The following is a 21,608-nucleotide window of genomic DNA, read 5'->3' on the forward strand; positions in this document are numbered from 1 at the left end:
GAAAGGGAACCCTTTGTTCAAAAGGTTGCTGGTATTCACATATAATTTGTAAAATAACGGAGCAGTTTTTGCTCCGTTATTATGAAACTCTCAAACAGGCCAGTGTGAATGTTTGCAGAGTACACACCTCACCCCCCACCCCCCCCCATCTTTGAAGTCGTGATCAGTCAACACTTCATAGTACATCATATTCCATTAAATGGTAGTTAACAGGAGGTTTTCTTACAAACTGAATTAGAAAAACACAAACACATTCATGTGAAATTGACATGTGGTTTAACGTTGTGGTATTAAACACACATTCCAACTTTCTGGTACAAAGTGCAGTGATGTGTGCTGAAACTATTGCCTGTAATAATACATAACACACTATAATTATCTATGTCCAGTGGCTCAATACAGTGGATGCTGCATTATTATATTGTACTGTAAACAATCTTGTAACAATTTCAAGTAACAATTTCAATTTCAGGTTTTCTTTCAGGCAAAAACGACAGGTTGAAGCTCCATAATAGCGCTAAAAGTCAATCTTGGGGGTAACAGTAAATACAATATATATTTGTTCTATTTTCCACTTGTATTGGAAATATCCTGTATTATACACATGTGAATTGTAAAAAAAAAAAAAAGTTTTGGGAATGGGGTCAAGGCCAGGGGTTAAGCCATTATTGACAGTGACCCTGGAGCGAGTAGGAGAAATCGGCTTGCTGGAGGCCTGAAACACAGATTTGTCAACTTCTTGGCTTAGGGCTTCAAATCAGCAACTTTTTGATTACTGATCCAAGCTCTTACCTGTTAAACTACCTTAAAAACCATCAGTAAGCACAATGTTCTGTTTGTTAACTAATTTTAAAACCATCTACCAGCTGGTCCAGTCCAATCCATGAAAAGCCTCAATAAATAATGTGATCCAAATAAGTCTAGAAAACAGTTTTTGTTAATGTCCATAAAGTGTAGAACAATTTATAATAAAAAAGACGCAGAGATGGTCCTAAAACCTGATGTGTCTTTAGAACACACGGATAGTTAAGAAGGATCAAAGGTAAGTATTTTTTATGTATTTTACAATTGTTGCTTGACATCATAGTTTAGAAATGTTGCGATGTGGGCTTCTTTTCAGACCCTGGGGACGGTAATCTTACCCCTTTCTTGATGAACAGAGTGGACATCTCCTCTGAAGCTTGTTTGCAATTCCAACATCAACTGTATGTATTCTTAAGAATCCACTGAATGTAACCTTTTATTTGTACACACCTTTGACTACAGACGTGGAATACTGTGGCTCTTTCTCTTCTCTACATATTCCTTTTGCCATGTCTCTAGCTCATGTAAATCTTTGTCTCATCTGTCCATAGTAGCTTTTTCCAGAAGTCTGCATGGTTTATGTACCTTCTAGAAAACTAACCAGGCTATCCTATTTTAAAGCCTTGTAGATCTGCTGGCTGGTTGTCGTCTGTTGGTGGTAGTGACTTACACAAGCACACCTCCGTCATTGAGTGGGTTCATGCTCTTGTTTTCATTATGTTGAGTATTCCTCAGGCATCCACTGTAGAGGTCTTTCATGGCCTAGCAGACCATTTGCAATCACTAAACTCACCGTTCTTTTTAATGGTGTTTCAAATTGTTGTTTTCGGTAAGCCTGAGAATTTTGATAATTTTATAATATTTCAGCCTCACAGTGGCTTCCTTCACTTTCATTAACTTCAATAGGAGACCCCAAAGCCAAACCAAAGGAGAAACCTAGAAGATAGTGAGCCACCACTCAAAAAAACTAAATACACTCAAAGCCATGCCCTGGAAATAGTTATATTTTCATATATATCTTTTTTTTTTCACATTTAGAAATGGTATCTCAGGTTGAGAGAAAAAATATAAATATACACTGATGTTATTTGTGGGTCTTATTATTTTGGAAGGCTCCTACCTAAATAATAATTTCACAACACCTAAATACAAAAAATATATTGTATGTATGTGTGTATATATATGTGCCAAAATATTGTGACCATCTGGCTAATATGCTGTTGGTCCTCCATGTGCCGCCAAAACAACGCAGCCCCACTAAGGCTTGGACCCTACAAGACCCCTGAAGATGTCCTGTGGTATCTGGCACCAAGACCCTTCAAGACCTGCAAGTTGTGAGGTGGAGCCGCTGTGGATCGGTGGAGTTGTTGGTCAGGACATCCCGCAGATGTACAGTGGGGAGAACAAGTATTTGATACACTGACGTTTTTGCAGGTTTTCCCACTTATAAAGCATGTAGAAATCGGTAATTTTTATCATAGGTACTGTTCAACTGTGATTGATGGAATCTAAAATAAAAATCCAGAAAATCACATTGTATGATTTTTAAGTAATTAATTTGCATTTTATTGCATGACATAAGTATTTGATACATCAGAAAAGCAGAACTTAATATTTGGTACAGAAACATTTGTTTGCAATTACAGAGATAATATGTTTCCTGTAGTTCTTGACCAGGTTTGCACACACTGCAGCAGGGATTTTGGCCCACTCCTCCATACAGATCCTTCAAGTCTCTGGGCTGTTGCTGGGCAATACAGACTTTCAGCTCCCTCCAAAGATTTTCTATTGGGTTCAGGTCTGGAGACTGGCTAGGCCACTCCAGGACCTTGAGAGGCTTCTTACGGAGCCACTCCTTAGTTGCCCTGGCTGTGTGTTTCGGGTTGTTATCATGCTGGAAGACCCAGCCACGACCCATCTTCAATGCTCTTACTGAGGGAAGGAGTTTGTTGGCCAAGATCTCGCAATACATGGTCCCATCCATCCTCCCCTCAATACGGTGCAGTCGTCCTGTCCCCTTTGCAGAAAAGCATCCCCTAAGAATGATGTTTTCACTTCCATGCTTCATGGTTGGTATGGTGTTCTTGGGGTTGTACTCATCCTTCTTCTTCCTCCAAACACGGCGAGTGGAGTTTAGACCAAAAAACTTTATTTTTGTCTCATCAGACCACATGACCTTCTCCCATTTCTCCTCTGGATCATCCAGATAGTAATTGGCAAACTTCAGACGGGCCTGGACATGCGCTGGCTTGAGCAGGGGGACCTTGCGTGCACTGCAGGATTTTAATCCATGACGGCGTAGTGTGTTACTAATGGTTTTCTTTGAGACTGTGGTCCCAGCTCTCTTCAGGTCAATGACCCGGTCCTGCCGTGTAGTTCTTAGCTGATCCCTCACCTTCCTCATGGTCATTGATGCCCCACGAGGTGAGATCTTTCATGGAGCCCCAGACCAAGGGAGATTGACCGCAATCTTGAACTTCTTCCATTTTCTAATAATTGCGCCAACAGTTGTTGCCTTCTCACCAAGCTGCTTGCCTATTGTCCTGTAGCCCATCCCAGCCTTACAATTTTATCCCTAATGTCCTTACACAGCTCTCTGCTCTTGGCCATTGAGAAGAGGTTGGAGTCTGTTTGAGTGTGTGGACAGGTGTCTTTTATACAGGTAACAAGTTCAAACAGGTGCAGTTAATACAGGTAATGAGTGGAGAACAGGAGGGCTTCTTAAAGAAAAACTAACAGGTCTATGAGAGCTGGAATTCTTACTGGTTGGTAGGTGTTCAAATACTTATGTCATGCAATAAAATGCAAATTAATTATTTAAATATCATACAATGTGATTTTCTGGATTTTTGTTTTAGATTCCGTCTCTCACGGAATTTGGAGGCTAGGGGTATGCCTGGTCTGCAACAATGTTTAGGTTGGCTAGAGTATCATACTCCCTCCACCGGCTTGTCTTCTTCTCACAGTGCATCCTGGTGCCATCACTTCAATGATGCTCTAACCCAGTTGTATGACCATAACAATTCAGCCCTTGTCTAATCATATTTAATCATTTGTGTATACTTAGATTTTGAAGCTGCTTTATGGCCTGTTACATTTAGCTAATTCACTGATAACCTTCTAATCTGTTACTGCTTTCCACCATGGTCCTATCTGGTCATATGTTGTCTTGGCTGATTTGTTTTCCTTTGTGAGGTTTTGTTTGTACATTGTGCTTTGTTATGGTTCTTGTGTCATTTGCTTTGCCTTGCCGGTTCGGTCAGGTGGTGTTTGTGGTGTGTTTACTGATTTATGTTTTCCTCTACATGTGTTATGTTTCATTTGGCTGATTGTAATTTTCTTTGTATTTTCCTTTAGTATCCCTTTATTCTCTTGTGTCCCTTCCCTCAAGAGGATGTTTTCCTCTTGCCAGGCCGTGGTTGGAAATAAGAATTTGTTCTTAACTGACTTGCCTGGTTAAATAAAATAAATAAAATGAATCTTGCATCCAACTCGTTGACTATGAGAACTGATACATGTACACGATGGCCCCACTGCAGGAAAGTGCTATTTTCCAGTGGCTCATGATTTTACACATCTTCTGGTTTATTTAAAGAAGATTAAAGCAAACAAGCAATACTAAGTGATGTAGAAAGAACTAACAGGGTTACTTTTCTTTTAAGCCTGTGTTTTCCTTTGGAACATGGAAGGAAGATGCTCAAATGGCATGATCTTTGTCTGCAGACTTTGTGCGAATGCAGGCTCCCAGTGGTCTGCCTAAAAAGGCTCAAAAGGTCCCAAAACAAGAACGAGTCGACTAAATGAAAACCCATGTCTAATGTTTTTAAAGCTAAACTGAACCCCCAATCTCTTTTACTGTGTTGAAGTGCACAGAGAAATAGAGTCTCTAATTACTCAATTTGGTTGCTTCCAAAGCAGGTGTAATGTAGGTAAGGAGTTACTCTATTACCTTGCTTAGTACTGTATATTCATTTCTGAACAAGGATGCTGGTGGGCTGTTATTTTCCTAGAACGTACTTGACTGTAAGTAATATAAGTGTATGTAATATAACCTACTGTATGAATGAGGACATCACCGTGGATCTCTTTAATTTAAACGATGAAGATAATAACTGGTGAGGCAAGGAAGGGAGATTGTTGCCCACAACCTGTGGATGCACTGCTATCTATGGCCCTCTGATGTTGGCATCAAAGGACTAAAGATGTTGATTTGATGTGAAAACAGGATATACGGATGATTAGTAATTAAACCTGCCCTTCCGACTCCCCACTGCCCATTAGTGGCGGTGACAATAAATAATGTTCTCTTTCCTGTGAACACTTCCAGGAATAATCCGGGGGCTATAACCTTATCAGACATGTTCATAGTGTGTGGCACAACAACTTCCTCTTAACTCTCCTTGATATGGTTGAATGGGAACTACCAATGAATGTGCCTTGACATGTCTAAGGAAAATGCTAATTACCTCTGTTGACTCATTAGGGACAACCTGAAAAGACGCTTCTACACATCTTTGGTATTGTGAAAACAGAACTTCAAAACGACAAACATCATGTAACGTTAAGTAAAAAGCATATTTTAAACATAAAAATTGTAATTTATATTTCTGCACAAAAATGCCTTTCAGTTTTGTGTTTGGGTCAGTGACACAGCAAAAGTTATTTCCTGCAGATAGATGACCCAGTACTAGTGGCTGTGCTTTTCACAAGCGGCCTGACTGTTATGTTTGAAAATTACAGATGTGGAGATCCAAAAGAATTTGATGTCAGGCGTCACACATAGGAGCTCACAGAAGGAGCGGGGCTTCTGAAGAGCAGATGGCTGTCTGGGGGGGTCAGCATGCAAACAGACAGGAACAGTCAAACACCTTTACTGTCTCTGTTTACCCAAAGACTTCCAGGTCAGAGACAGAAAGGATGAAAATCTTGGATTGGATGCTGATGGCATTAATGTAACAGCCTACTGCACTTTATATGCAGTAGTGAAAGATGTTGCATACAAAAGGATGAAAAACATACTCACTGTATATTGCGCTGGATAAGAGTGTCTGCTAAATGATTGAAATGTAAATCTAAAAACAGCCACATTGCCATATGTATATATATATATATATATATATATACACAGTACAGGCCAAAAGTTTGGACACACCTTCTCATTCAATGCGTTTTCATGACTATTTACATTGTAGCTTCTCACTGAAGGCATCAAAACTATGAATGAACAGGTGGAATTATGTACTTAACAAAAAAGTGGGAAATAACTGAAAACATGTCTTATATTCTAGTTTCTTCAAAGTTGCCACCCTATGCTCTGATTATTGCTTTGCACACTCTTGGCATTCTCTTGATGAGCTTCAAGAGGTAGTCACCTGAAATGGTTTTCCAACAGTCTTGAAGGAGTTCCCAGAGATGCTTAGCACATGTTGGTCCTTTTGCCTTCACTCTGCGGTCCAGCTCACCCCAAACCATCTCGATTGGGTTCAGGTCCGGTGACTGTGGAGGCCAGGTCATCTGGCGCAGCACTCCATCACTCTTCTTCTTGGTCAAATAGCCCTTACACAGCCTGGAAGTGTGTTTAGGGTCATTGTCCTGTTGAAAAATAAATGATGGTCCAACAAAACGCAAACCGAATGGCATGGCATGTCGCTGCAGGATGCTGTGGTAGCCATGCTGGTTCAGTATGCCTTCAATTTTGAATAAATCCCCAACAGTGTCACCAGCAAAGCACCCCCACACCTCCTCCTCCATGCTTCACAGTGGGAACCAGGCATGTAGAATCCATCCGTTCAACTTTTCTGCGTCGTACAAAGACTCAGCGGTTGGAACCAAAGATCTCAAATTTTGACTCATCAGACCAAAGCACAGATTTCCACTGGTCTAATGTCCATTCCTTGTGTTTCTTGGCCCAAACAAATCTCTTCTGCTTGTTGACTCTCCTTACAGTGGTTTCCTAGCAGCTACTTGACCATGAAGGCCTGATTCGCGCAGTCTCCTCTTAACAGTTATTCTAGAGATGTGTCTGCTGCTAGAACTCTGTGTGGCATTCAACTGGTCTCTAATCTAAGCTGCTGTTAACCTGCGATTTCTGAGGCTGGTGACTCGGATGAACTTATCCTCAGCAGCAGAGGTGACTCTTGGTCTTCCTGGGGCGGTACTCATGTGAGATTCGTTGTAGCGCTTGATGGTTTTTGCGACTGCACTTGGGGACACATTCAAAGTTTTCGCAATTTTCCGGACTGATTGACCTTCATTTGTTAAAGTAATGGTGGCCACTCGTTTCTCTTTACTTAGCTGATTGGTTCTTGCCATAATATGTCCAATAGGGCTGTCGGCTGTGTATCAACCTGACTTCTGCACAACACAACTGATGGTCCCAACCCCATTAATAAGGGAAAAAGTTCCACAAATTAACCCTGACAAGGCACACCTGTGAAGTGAAAACCATTTCAGGTGACTACCTCATGAAGCTCATTGAGAGAACACCAAGGGTTTGCAGCGCTATCAAAAAAGCAAGGGTGGCTACTTTGAGGAATCTAAAATATAAAACATGTTTTTAATTATTTCACACTTTTTTGTTAAGTACATAATTCCATGTGTTCATTCATAGTTTTGATGCCTTCAGTGAGAATCCACAATGTAAATAGTCATGAAAATAAAGAAAACGCATTGAATGAGAAGGTGTGTCCAAACTTTTGGCCTGTACTGTATATAAATATACAGTGGGGAGAACAAGTATTTGATACACTGCCAATTTTGCAGGTTTTCCCACTTACAAAGCATGTAGAAGTAATTTTTTTTAATCATAGATACTAATCAACTGTGAATGACGGAATCTAAAACAGAAATCCGGAAAATCACATTGTATGATTTTTAAGTAATTAATTTGCATTTTATTGCATGACACAAGTATTTGATACATCAGAAAAGCAGAACTTAATATTTGGTACAGAAAAACAAACTGCAGCAGGGATTTTGGCCCACTCCTCCACACAGACCTTCTCCAGATCCTTCAAGTTTCTTCTCACCAAGCTGCTTGCCTATTGTCCTGTAGCCCATCCCAGCCTTGTACAGGTGGAGAGGTTGGAGTCTGTTTGATTGAGTGTGTGGACAGTGTGTTTATACAGGTAACGAGTTCAAACAGGTGCAGTTAAAACAGGTAATGAGTGGAGAACAGGAGGGCTTCTTAAAGAAAAACGAACAGGACTGTGAGAGCCGGAATTCTTACTGGTTGGTATGTGATCAAATACTTATGTCATGCAATAAAATGCAAATTATACAATGTGATTTTCTGGATTTTTGTTTTAGATTCCGTCTTTCACACTTGAAGAGTACATATGATACAAATTATAGACCTCTCTACATGCTTTGTAAGTAGGAAAACCTGCAAAATCGGCAGTGTATCAAATACTTGTTCTCCCCACTGTATTATATGTACAGTATGTACAAAAGTTAGATAACATTTCCAAATTGGGCCCAAAGTGTCAATATTTGGTGTGGCCACCATTATTTTCCAGCACTGCCTTAACCCTCTTGGGCATGGAGTTCACCAGAGCTTCACAGGTTGCCACTGGAGTCCTCTTCCACTCCTCCATGACGACATCACAGAGCTGATGGATGTTAGAGATCTTGCGCTCCTCCACCTTCCGTTTGAGGATGCCCCACAGATGCTCAATAGGGTTTAGTTCTACAGACATGCTTGGCCAGGCCATCACCTTTACCCTCAGCTTCTTTAGGAAGGCAGTGGTCGTCTTGGAGGTGTGTTTGGGGTCATTATCATGTTGAAATACTGCCTTGCGGCCCAGTCTCCAAAGGGAGGGGATCATGCTCTGCTTCAGTATGTCACAGTACTCCTCACCTGGTTGCCGCAACACACGATTGACACCATCTGAGCCAAATAAGTTTATCTTGGTCTGACCACAGGACATGGTTCCAGTAATCCATGTCCTTAGTCTGCTTGTCTTCAGCAAACTGTTTGCAGGCTTTCTTGTGCATCATCTTTAGAAGAGGCTTCCTTCTGGGACGACAGCCATGCAGACCAATTTGATGTAGTGTGCAGCGTATGGTCAGAGCACTGACAGGCTGACCCCCCCACCCCTTCAACACCTGCAGCAATGCTGGCAGCACTCATACGTCTATTTCCCAAAGACAACCTCTGGATATGACGCTGAGCACGTGCACTCAACTTCTTTGGTCGAGCATGGCAAGGCCTGTTCTGAGTGGTACCTGTCCTGTTAAACCGCTGTATGGTTTTGGCCACCGTGCTGCAGCTCAGTTTCAGGGTCTTGGCAATCTTCTTGTAGCCTAGGCCATCTTCATGTAGAGCAATAATTCTTTTTTTTAGATCCTCAGAGAGTTCTTTACCATGAGGTGCCATATTGAACTTCCAGTGACCAGCATAAGGGAGTGTGATAACATCAAATTTAACACACCTGCTCCCCATTCACACCTAATACCTTGTAACACTAATGAGTCACATGACATTGGGACGGAAACATTTTCACTTAGGGGTGTACTCACTTTTGTTGCCAGCGGTTTAGACATTAATGGCTGTGTGTTGAGTTATTTTGAGGGGACAGCAAATTCACACTGTTATACAAGTTGTACACTTATTACTTTAAATTGTAGCAAAGGGTCATTTCTTCACATGAAGAGATATAATCAAACAATTTTTAAAAAACTGTGAGGTGTGTATTCACTTTTGTGAGATTCTGTATATAAAGCGAATAAGCAATATATATAAAATATAAATGGCCTGGACAATATTCTAAGATAATATATATGAATAGAAACAGGTAATCCAAATTTATCGGGTTCTTTTCCTGGCCTATGGTAAGTTGCATGTGCCTACAGGGTATAGATTTCCACTCAACGTAGCATGAGAAAGAAGAAACAGAACACACTTTTGTATCACTCAGGATACCAGAAACAAAATAATACTAAAATATTAGTCCATTTCCCGGGACCTTGGAATTCCTGGTAGCAGAGAATCTCTATTATCAGAAAATATCTAGCCCAGGGAACAGTGTTCATCTGCCCAGGAAATGGCTGCAAGAAAATGATTGACATCAGATGTTGTCAAAAGTTGGATTGAACATTTGACAAAGCATTTCACACAACTGCTAAACGTCTACAAGCTGACCTCAAGAATCCTGGAAGCCCACACAATTCCCTGCACACAAAGAAGTGTTAAATGGTAGGAAGAATCCACTGCTGAAAGAGGGATCTATGACAGCCTGATTGCATACACCAAAAACCACACAGGAATGGCTAAAGAAAAATGCTGGACTGTTTTAGAGTGGCCAGTGATAAGTTCAGATTTTTATCCCATAGAAAACATATGAGTTGCAATCAGCTCTTAGGTGAAATTACGGAAATACAGAAATTCAGTGTAACTACAGTGGTGTCTTATTGCTTTGTTAGAAATCGGGTGGTTCAAACCCTGTAGGATGATTAGCTGAAAGCTGTGTTATTTGAGACTGTATTCCATGGATGTTACAGAATAATTAATTGTATTGCTCTAGTTAAATTCATAACAGGTTTGTGGTGTATTGCCACATAAGTTGTGTTTCCTGACACTCCACTACACAATGTGCCTAAAAACAACTCTTAGTCATATACCACACCTCCTCCTAACCTGTTGTGTAATAGTACATTGCTTTATAGAATGTTAGCTGTCCCCCTCTGACCAAACCTCAAATATCTACAGGTTGATGCTCATCTACAAGCGCAGGACATCAAAGTAATCAAATAGTCAAAAGGTCAGTTCACTGGGCAAGAAATTTGAAGAATATGACATTAAAGTCATTATAAAGTGAAAAACAGCTGTGTCATGGAACCCAAAGCCTCACTCCCAGATAACACTTCCTGGACCCAGCATTGTGAAACTGGATCTTTTACTTCCTGATGCACAAACCTCAGCTGTTGAGGGTAGGAAACATTCCCTCCACCATGCTGACCATCAACGTGGGGGCCAACCAAGGGTGAATGTTCAGTTCCCTCCTGTTCTCCCAGATAACCCATGACTGGCTGATCGCACAAGAAGGCTCCTACTCAATCATTAGGAGGGCTGACAAGTATGGGACAGTGGGAAAGTTTTTTTTTTAAAGAATATCTTTACAGCTATTACAATCATTCAGAAAATAATTCTACATATATAGGTAGGACTTAAGTCCTGTTAATATGACATCTGAGTAAGAGCAATGAACTAAATTCAGTTAAGGCCCCTTGGAAATCGTCTCCTCTGGGGCAATGCCTTGTATTCTGGTCAGGATTTAGACCATGATTTCTACAAGTCTACATTCAGAATTTGAGGATTTGTGGTATTCTTCTTATTTAAACAATTTGATCTTCTTTCACCAGTCATATGCACACAGATACACATACGGCCAGAGAGAGAAGCGACGTGAAGAAGTTAGTTCACATGTAGCTGAAAGGTACCAGTCAAGCTCATGGTGAATGTGATTTTATCATGTGGTTACCTTTACTATTTCTTAAAATGCACACTATGTAGGCACTCCGTAAAACAGGCCTCCAAACATTTCCTTTGCTTTGTCAACAAAGACTGTGTACTTGTATTCTTTCTAGAGAGCGTAGCGAGATTGGAAGTCAACTGTCATTTTTCAAGAGCAACTCCAAACAGAACAACCAGAAATTGCAAGTGTATAATAAGTTTGGAAGTTCTATAGCGAATTTGGGAGGAGTCTTTGGAGCATATTTAACAAGGTACTGTTCTGTGTTCAGAACTGTACGATTTTAGTACAGAAGCAGAATTTTGTTGGTTGGTCACTTTTTATTTATCATGACAGAGCAAACAATACAAAAGCCAGTGTAAATTAATTATACATCCTTTTATTGTTGACACTGAATGTCTTTATGTTATTTAATTAGGTAGCTAGCTAGCATTAAAACAATGTTCCTAAAGCTAGTTGTCAACAAAGAATGGGACAAAGTAAATGTGCATTTTCAAACACAGCAGCAAATCCATGCACTTCTTATCAACCACTATGAAAGACTGCCCTGTTGTTTTACATCACGTGTAGAATGTGGTTGGTGATGTTACTGACCAAGTTAACAAGACAGGTTTGCTAGTCAACTACCTCTTCTGACACAAATGGCTAGATTGCCTAGATTGTTTCATTTACAATTAAATTATAAAGACACTGCTCCAAAATAAGAAAATCAACCTGTATATCAGAATTTTTTTACAGTAATTGCTCCTTCTGATCAATTTTGCACTAGAGCCACTGATAGGAGTTGCGGCAGGAGGCTGATGCATTGTGAAAAACCATGTTAGCTTAATAAGTAACTCAGCAATAGTGTCTACAATAGTGGCTAGCTAGTAATCTTTTCGTGGGACTTATTAAACGTATGTGCTGGACTGGTTAGTAGCTTTCCAAATCCCTTCTGTTTAATTGCCTGGCTCAGCTACATTGGCTAGGTTAGCTGATGTTAGCTATCAAGCTAATGTTAGACCATAATCATGCTAGTTTTTGTGACTGTCAAACTTCAGAAATACTGAAACACTGGTGCACAAAATACCTTTACTAGATGTAACATTTCATAAAATTAACCCCTATTCAAATAAACTCCAACATTAATTAGATATTTATACTATTCAATTTTGATTAATCTAGCTGGTGTTAGGCAATGGCCACATTTGTTTTGTTTTGTCACGGCATATGAGAGTTCATGGACCTAATCCACAGAAGACGAAAATACTAATCATTGTTTCCCAATAACATGTCAATAGGCCCTATTTCCTGTCTGACCCTGTGGGTATCTGTTCAAGTCCCTAGATAAGGTGAATGGTTGGCTTCAATTCTACATACTAACATGACACTGTTTTACTGGATAAAAGATCTGATGATTCATAAAAACTCAACTTATATTCACACAAATTATTTCCTGTGAACACAACTAATTCCACTAATGGTAAACTGCTATCCCAGCTAACAAACCATAACCAAAATGTTTCCCAAAACGTATGTCCTGGGTGAGCATACTGAAGAGCTGTCAGGCAAGTTTTAATGCCCAACTCAGCAAATTGCACAGACTCAGACCAACATGGTTTTTAAATAAGGTTTCAATGTAGACACAAGCCGACTAGTAGACATGTGATTTAAACCTACAATGGCAAATATTCATGTAGCCTAGAATCTAAGAAAAACACGTTTTTATGTATAGAATTACTTGTGTGACTGAGTTAAACGTTCGAAAAAGAGCCCATGGTCCTTGACCACCCAAACGATATTTTCACAACACCAACAAGACTAACATCATTAGCATATTCCTCACGTCCAGAAAAAAAACTAGAATAATAAAACAAGAATATGCAGGTCTTTTAAGATGCACCGACAAAATATTTGTAATGTAACAAACTGCCAAAATCTGTGAAGCCAAAGGATATTTACACATTCTGTAAACAAAACAGGTCATTATAAAACCAACTTATTTCTCACAACCCAAGCCATACCTCTACATGCTTGGTGGTTGCAAAGAACCACACATCCTGGCATAGTTGTACATAACATTTCAGATTGGCCAAATAACATAGACCTACAAACCAATTACATAGGCTACCGTGAGATGATTTGTAGTTATACTGAATGAATGACTGAATCTAGGTCCCTACAGCTGCAGATAGATCTGACTCAGATGGGTCATACTTTGAAAAGGGCCTTCTGAACATCCCAAGCAACTATCCTGTAGATTAGTTGAGTTATGGCGCACAGAAGAAACTCTTAAAGTTATGTCTGTTTTCTATATCAATCAAAATGAAATAAGTTAAATATTTTTGGAGCATAACAATTAGAATATTTGATTTTAGCATTTTGCCACAAAACTTTACACAGATGTTATGTGGGATTCAATACTGATCTAATTCTTAATACACTGTCCTGGGAATTTTATTTTATATTCAATATTAATGACATGCATCCAACGTTTAATATTTAAATCACACTGCTGAGTTGCCACAAACAAAATGTAAATATGAGTGAATACATTATCAATCACTATGTATTTGCAACCAAAATACTTATTTATCATTATCAAGACCATTTTATGAGTGCTTTACAAGCAATAACTTTGCACTTTAGATTCAATTTTATTTTTGCTTCTTACAGTGGAAATAAACTAATTCAGCCATTTCCTTCTTCACAGTTTCCTCACAGTTTCTCACATTATTTCGGTCAATGTGTAACGGGATATACATGGCTAACTTTAAGAAATGTATTAATTTCAGGTCAATTTATCATTTGAGTAGGATGTGAAGCTGGTTAATTATGCCCACACACTGTATTTTTCTGCAAGAGCCACATTGGCAGCCTTTTTCTTGATTCATCAACCTTTGAAGGTCAAGAGGAGTTGAAGTCAGATAACATTGCATACTGTAGGCCCTATGTCTCAGAATACTTTTGGGGGTTAAGCAAACACTAGTACAAAAGACCTCTATCTCCTGCCACCAACATGAAAGGGACAATGTTCTTAGCCTAGATCACTCAATCTCCTGATGTTCAATATTATGCACAATTAAGTCACATCTATTCCTCCTTATGGCTTTTTAAACGGAAGCATCCAAAGCAGCCAAACCTATTTGCTGTGTGTTTTAAATTCTCTCCATTGTGCCTTTTTACAGTTAACAGGGCTTAATTGAACTGTGGCCAGTTCCCTTTGATTCTACCTTTTCCTTTGTGAAACACATAATGTTCCCATTTGTTTTAAACAAAAGATTGGGGTGGGTGGGGTGGGGGGGTTAAACTGAATGTAATTTGTTTAAGTGATTGCATCCACACAAAAAAAGGAGAAACAGTTGATCTTGGGGAGGTGTAAATGTGTTGGGTTTTCTGTTCTTAGCTGCTGTGTTCCAGTGGTGTGAGTCGTAGAGTAAAACAATGATGGATCTAATGCAGGCTGTTACATACACATGACTATCTCTGTTTGCTCATTTGCACAAGGTGTTTAAAGGCATAGAATATGTGTCAATGGGTAGACTTAAAGCAGATTCTCTGAGATTATCTTTGTGTGCCAACAAAAACAGTAGGCAGCCTTTAAATTCGAGGTCACACTTCAAAAAGTAGGACGTTACCAGGTCCACCACTATCTGAAGACAAACAACATTTAGCACTTTGGTGTCTATTAACAATGACCAACAAGCTGCCAGATGGGGAAAGGAAGAAAGGATGGGAAGAAATGAGAGAAAATATCTGTAATTCCTGCACCTGAATCAAACATAACCCAGTTTACTTAATTCTTTACCTACTAGAAAATACAAATGTTTTGTCTTTACAATCCACGTCATTTAAATTCATCTGTGCTTGAAACAAATACCATAAATAAAGCAGAAAGGAAGAGGGAGGGGTTTGGTGTACATTACAAGACTTCAAAGAGCTTCCCTGCCCTGACAGCTAAGGTTGTGTGGTTATGTTCAAGGTGCCTATTCATGTGAGAAGACTTGGGGCGAGATCATTCACCGTTACCCCAGGATACTCACTTGTTTCCTCTAAAAGAGAAAGAGGTCAAAACAAATCTCTGAGAGCTTCGAACTGCCAAAAAGGATATGTTTTGGGTAAAAGAAGTGACCCTTTCACCCAAAGGCAATATCAATTAACCCCCGGTTTTACAGTCTGGTGAGCTGTGAGAAAGAAAAGCTCACTCTCACAGAGTAGCTCTAGTGATAAGATACTTTTAACCCAGAAAGTTCAGGGCCTGCTGTAAAACCGAAGCAACATAATCCAGGGTTGGCATTCTAATTACATCCGACATCTTAAAGAGTGCAACTTTTTCTTGAATGAATGCCTCATATTCTTTGTCAAAAATAAGTAATAGTCTTTCAGGTGTGAATCATAGTGGTTAGAAATGTAATGTAATTCTCCCGTCATATATGCAGTTCCGGAAAGAATTAAGAGATCACTGCACCTTTTTCTTGGCTTTCCAAAAAAGTCGAAAAGGAAGGTTTTGGGTGATGCAAAGAAGGGTTAAAATTTCAAGACCACTGCAAATTGAACAGTTCCATTCCTCACACAAAACTTTCCTTTTCAACTTTTTTGGAAAGCCAAGAAAAAGGTGCAGTGGTCTCTGAATCTTTTCCAGAACTTTATGTAAGATTGGACGAATCATTGGAAGGGATCTAAAATAATATTTCCTTATCCTTAAGATCCATGTTTTGTGTTTATGAACAACACTATTTCAAACCACAGGTTGTCAATAGAGTTTCAGTCTGGAGACTGAGGTGGCAAAATGTAGATTTTGTGGTCACTTTTCTCATTGGATTTCGAAATGTGCTTGGGGTAACTGATTTGCAGTTTCATGTTCCTGGCAGAGCCAACCAGAATATCCCATTGGCAAAATATCCTGGAACTAGGTAAAATGTATTATATCATTGACCATAACAAGACCCCAGGACCAATAGAGTGCATGGGCGGCACCATTGAGGGCTCCCACTCTTCTAATGTAGTCAACTGGGTGCTCGGACTTCAGATCTTTTAATATTTACTGTTACTTAAGTCCAACTAGGTAATTAGTCATGTGAACATGACTCCCAACTGGGTCATCAGGAGGGGGTCAACCAATGAAGTGCAGTGATGCTGAAAATGTAACCCTTTCAACTACATTAAAATAGTGGAAGTAGTCGAATCTCTACTCAAACCTCTTGGATTTCACAGCCATCTCAGAATTCAGCTCCACTGAATCAAAACGATAAGGGCTTGAGGTAGGAGCCTTTTTAGACTACAACAATTAAAAACAATTTCATTATATGAGAAATGTAAGGTACAATACATGAAGGCTCAGCGCTTTGGCCAGGCCACTGACTATGTGACTATGTTGCTTTGCAACAACAAAATTATTTTCTTCTGTCTCTGTTTATGAAGCTGGAAGGACCTACAAACGAGATTCAACTCAAATACACATTGAAACAAGACCCCAGTAGCTGCAAGGACTATTGAAAAGTGTCCCATGTCAAGGTGATGTGCAGCAGTTGACATTTTCACTTTTTTACAATATACATTTATACAATATATGTTCTAAATAAAATGATTGTAGTGAAAAAATGCTCTAAGTTGACAAGTTGATTCAGATGTGCTAGCTTTGGAAAACATCTAGTACATGGACCGGATGTGGTTCCTCCAGTCCACCCACTTCCCTCTATTTGCACGATCATGTGCGCCTCTGCTATTTGCATGTGTCCCAATTGCTGAGAGAGTGGAAATGCTCAAGGATGTAGGTGCTAATTAGACCCTCCAGTGGCCACTTCCAGCAAGTTTGCAACAATAAAGACTCCACATACAGGTATAATCCCATAAGGCATCATTCATTGTCTCATTCGATGTGTCCCAATGTCATTCATTAAACCCCTAACCACCCAAAGTTTTGTCATTAACATCTGACCATTGAGGACACTACAAATAAGTGCATTAAGGGACAGGGGTTGGTTTAAGATTCATTGCTACTCTATACGTGTGGCTTCCTATTTGGCTGCAGATGAGAGTAGGGAGTGAGATGTAGTGTGATGCCACTGTGTAGAGGATAATGGTGACATGAGAGACCTCGGGTAGGTAGGACACAAGGTGGTCACCATTCTTGATTAATTGCAGGGGTTCGATGGCACAAGCATGGATCCCATCCAACAGTAAGCTGCGGTAGTCGAGTAGGAGGCGTGAGATGGTAGGTATCTGGATTAGTATTCGTATCACGTCCTGTGTGAGGCTAGATCATACTCCACAAGGTTGTACAGCATGAACCTTAAAGTTCACGAGTTTGACAGCGTTGTCCAGGGTCACGCCAAGGTCTTTGCACTCTGGGAGTACCGCACAGTGGAGATGTCTTAACAGGATGGATGAGTCTTGGACTCAAAAGAAGAGCAACTCTGTCTTGTTGAGGTTGAGCTTGAGTACATTCAAGCAGATGTCTGCCAAGCACATAGGAATCAAATGCAATTCAAGAGTTTGGGGAGAGCCTGAGTGCCTGAGACACCAGACCTAGAGAAGAAAGAGAGGAAGATATGATGGATCAACACTGTGAAAGAAAGTGGGTAAATTTAGGATGATGAAGACAGAGTACATTCAGCTTGGGAAATCTGAAGAGCCTATGAGACAGAGTGCAGCGGTTTCGGTTGAGTGACATATCTTGAAGCATGACTGGTTAAGGTTGAGGAGATGTTTCAAAATGCTTTGTAAATACTTCATGAATGGAAACACAGCAATGACTACACTGACTGCATTGAATTCATAAATACAGCTCCGGAAAAAATTTATAGACCACTGCACCTTTTTCTTTCCTTTTCAAATAAAAAGGTTTTGAGTGAGGAACAGAAGGGTTAAAATTAAGAGACCACTGCAAATTGAACGCTTCTGTTCCTCACTCAAAACTTTCCTTTTCAACCTTTTTGGAAATGAAAAGAAAAAGGTGCAGGTGTCTCTTAATTTCTTCCGGCGCTGTAGGTGAGTTAAATGCAGGAGAGTCTACTGTCTGTTACAACAGTGGTTGCAGATCTAACCGACATAGTGCCTGCTAACATCAACAACCTGGTCACGTGACATTCAGAGACCACACCGTATGTAATAGAACACTGTTCATTCAGTAAGGATTACGTGTGGACTCATACAAGGACAAAGCAGGAAGTAATCACAGTTTGAGTGGATAGATTTAAGGTATTAATACTGAGCTAAGTGTAGGTCAGAGCTAAGTGTTTTTTCATTGATAAGCCTTTATGGACTTCAAAGTTGTGAGATGATTGTGTAGTTTATTGTGGGGATGTTTTTGAAGAATTTAGTTTGCTGTGTCCAGTGACTACAGTATAGCATATGGCTCGTACAAGCAACTAGAAAGGGACATTTTTTTAGGCCTGAACATGCTATATGTATAATCCCCTCAAATACTCTGCTTCAAAGGTTGAGCAAAAAGGCAAATGTTTACATACAATTATATGAATAGACATTTGAATTTATTGTGCAGTCAAACACTTCACAACTATTTTGGAAATCTGCTGAGTGACGGAGCTGGTGAAATGTTACCCCTCCAATTTGTAGCTGTTGGATTTAAAGAGAATTAAAATGCAGACTAATGAGATGCACCTCCAGAATACCAAACAAGTGAAAGATTTCGGAAGTTTGTTAATGACACATTCCGTTGTCACAGCCAGCTACATACTTTCATGCATCACAGTGTGTGCTAGATGAGTTAAATAATAATGTAAATACAATAAAAATGTTTTCAAAATACACAACCAGCAAAACACAAGTCAAATAGACACTATTTAGTTTAATTGAAGTTGGAACAACCACACATTGTACAGACAAAGAAATTGAGAATTACCTTATCAACTCACATATTCCACCAACTGTTGATCCTCAATAATAAAAATACACAGTCCCTCAACTGCAGAGGATTTTTTCAGCATTGGCAGGCATATATTTAGGCCAGTTAATGTCTGAAAAAAGTATTTCCAAACTCAATGTTTTTTTATATGTAACATGGCGTTATGTCCTCTTTCCTGAAACACTATTATAAAGTATTAGCTTTAGGTATTGAATCATAGGAAATAAGACCCTTTTCTGAACTGAATACTATTGGGAATACTTTCCCAATAGTATTCTCAAATATTTACCAATATCAAATTACTTGTTCTACAATGTTTTTCAAACTACTTGTTTTGCTGTTTTCAAAAGTAGTTGAGGCATTTGAACTTGGTACTGGGGGTCGCTAATGCTCGATATGTTAACCAAAAGTAAGAGAGCATTTCCAAGGAAAGCCAAGAATAACAGAAATTATAAATGCTACTTGTTTCTTTTGATAGGGCAGATATCCAAATTTTCATAGTGAGGTCTGAAACCTAGGAATGTGTTCAGTATAAGAATGCCCCAAAGAATGTGTTATGTGTTGTTTCTATTCCGCCTGCTTCTATGGAATGATGACCATGTCTATGACAACCGTTGGAGAGTAGAGTACTGATTAACCTGACAGTGTTGGCTGGCCACGCCATGCCGTGTTGACACATTGAGTGGAGCCTGTGTGCAGGTGAAGGAAGCCCTCTTAATAACACAGAGCATTCATTACCTATCAGATAAGAACAACAGCCTTTGGAGTCCAACACTGCTCATAATCCCATCCAAGGCCCGCAGGTGCTTCCCATCCAAACAAACACATTTACTAAGAGGCTTCATAAGGGACAGCAACGCGAACCACCAGGAATGTGAAAAACAGTGCAGAGCCGCAGACATTTCGGAGAAGTTACAGGCAGTTCCTAATTGGGACCAGACAAGTTATTTACAGAGATTATTCCAAGAGGAATACTGCAAACATCAACAGCATGTTACTTTGCTATTTTATCCAGAGAGATAAGAGCGGGATCTCTAGCCAACTGATACACTGACTACTTTTAGCATTTCATGATCCAGATGGTCAAAAGACTAAGCACTTCAGGTATTCTCTACCATCCAGTAAAGCACATTGGGAAGAAATCCGCCTGGAGTGAGGGCCTTCATACACCTTTCTTACACTGGGCCGTACCTGATTTCATGGCTGACTGCAAGCTTTGAAATCACCTAGATCCAAACACATTAGAGTACCTAAAGTTTTGTTTAACAATTTCTTCACACTTGGATTGCCATGGGTCATTATGGATGTGATTTATGAAGAGGTTTCCCACACAAATCTCCGCAACTTTCCATCAGTGGCATGCCAAGGAAACTCTAGACACATTCCCTCTGGTTTGAGCCATAATCATGCATTCCCCATCATCACTTCATCATCAGTCCAGTATACAAGCCTCTGGGTAATAAAGGAACCGTGCTTAAGTGCCAATTAGAGGGCAACAGAGAGGTTTCAAAAACTCTGGGGTGGACTGTAGGAAGAGTCCAAAATAATGCTTATGGCAGCTACAGTAAGAACACACCATCCACAGCCCACAAAGCCACCCCAGACACCCAACCAATGATATTTGCACACTTACTCAGCAGCCTGTGGTGACAATGGCATTCACTGGAAGTATGCTGGTGTGTGCATGTGCATGTGTGTGTGTGTGTGTGTGTGTGTGTGCGTGCATGCTGTGGTGAGTGTGAATGCAACAGTGTGTCCTTTGCCTTGTGTTTGAAAGTGAAAGCTGATACTCAGTTAATGGTTAAATGAACCTGGTTAAATAACGGTGGCTTGATTTGATTTTCTGCAGGTTGTCGTCAGCAGCAGAGAGGAAGACTGTTCCTGTAAAAGTGGCTGTTTGCAGCTAACATCCACCTGTGTAAACGTACCTAGTGTGAACATTTGTTTGTTTATAAAACCTGCCGTTTAAATTACAGATGTGGGATCTTAAATTAAGCCAGCTGGCCACTGTAGGACAAAAATCCAGCAGGATAAGGAAATGTGAATCATTATGTACAATTTAATTAATAGACATTTTAAGGGAGTATATACATTTTGACATCAAGGGGGAAATCAGGTCCAATTTCAAAGTGGATATTACAAACTACAGAAGCCTTTTGAAACCTTAAATACTCGACAATGTATTTCCTGTTTGCACTTCCTTGATAATGCAGTAAGGATATGGCATCGGTAGCTTGTATACAAATATTATACTTCTTTGTTTGTATGTGCTTGTGTGTTTGATTGTGTGTGTGGATGTGTGGGTGTGTAAGATTGTGTGTGTGGATGTGTGTGAGTGTGTTTGGGAGTTTTTTTGCCACGTCATTATTGAAAATGAATGTTGGTTCACAATCTATGGTTAAGTTCACCTGGTTAAATACATTTGGATTGATTTACACTCTGGTTAACAACTCACCATCGCCACATACCCAATGCCAAACTCACAT

This window comes from Esox lucius, chromosome 5 (genome assembly GCF_011004845.1).
Source record: "Esox lucius isolate fEsoLuc1 chromosome 5, fEsoLuc1.pri, whole genome shotgun sequence".
NCBI classification, from domain to species: Eukaryota; Metazoa; Chordata; class Actinopteri; order Esociformes; family Esocidae; genus Esox; species Esox lucius.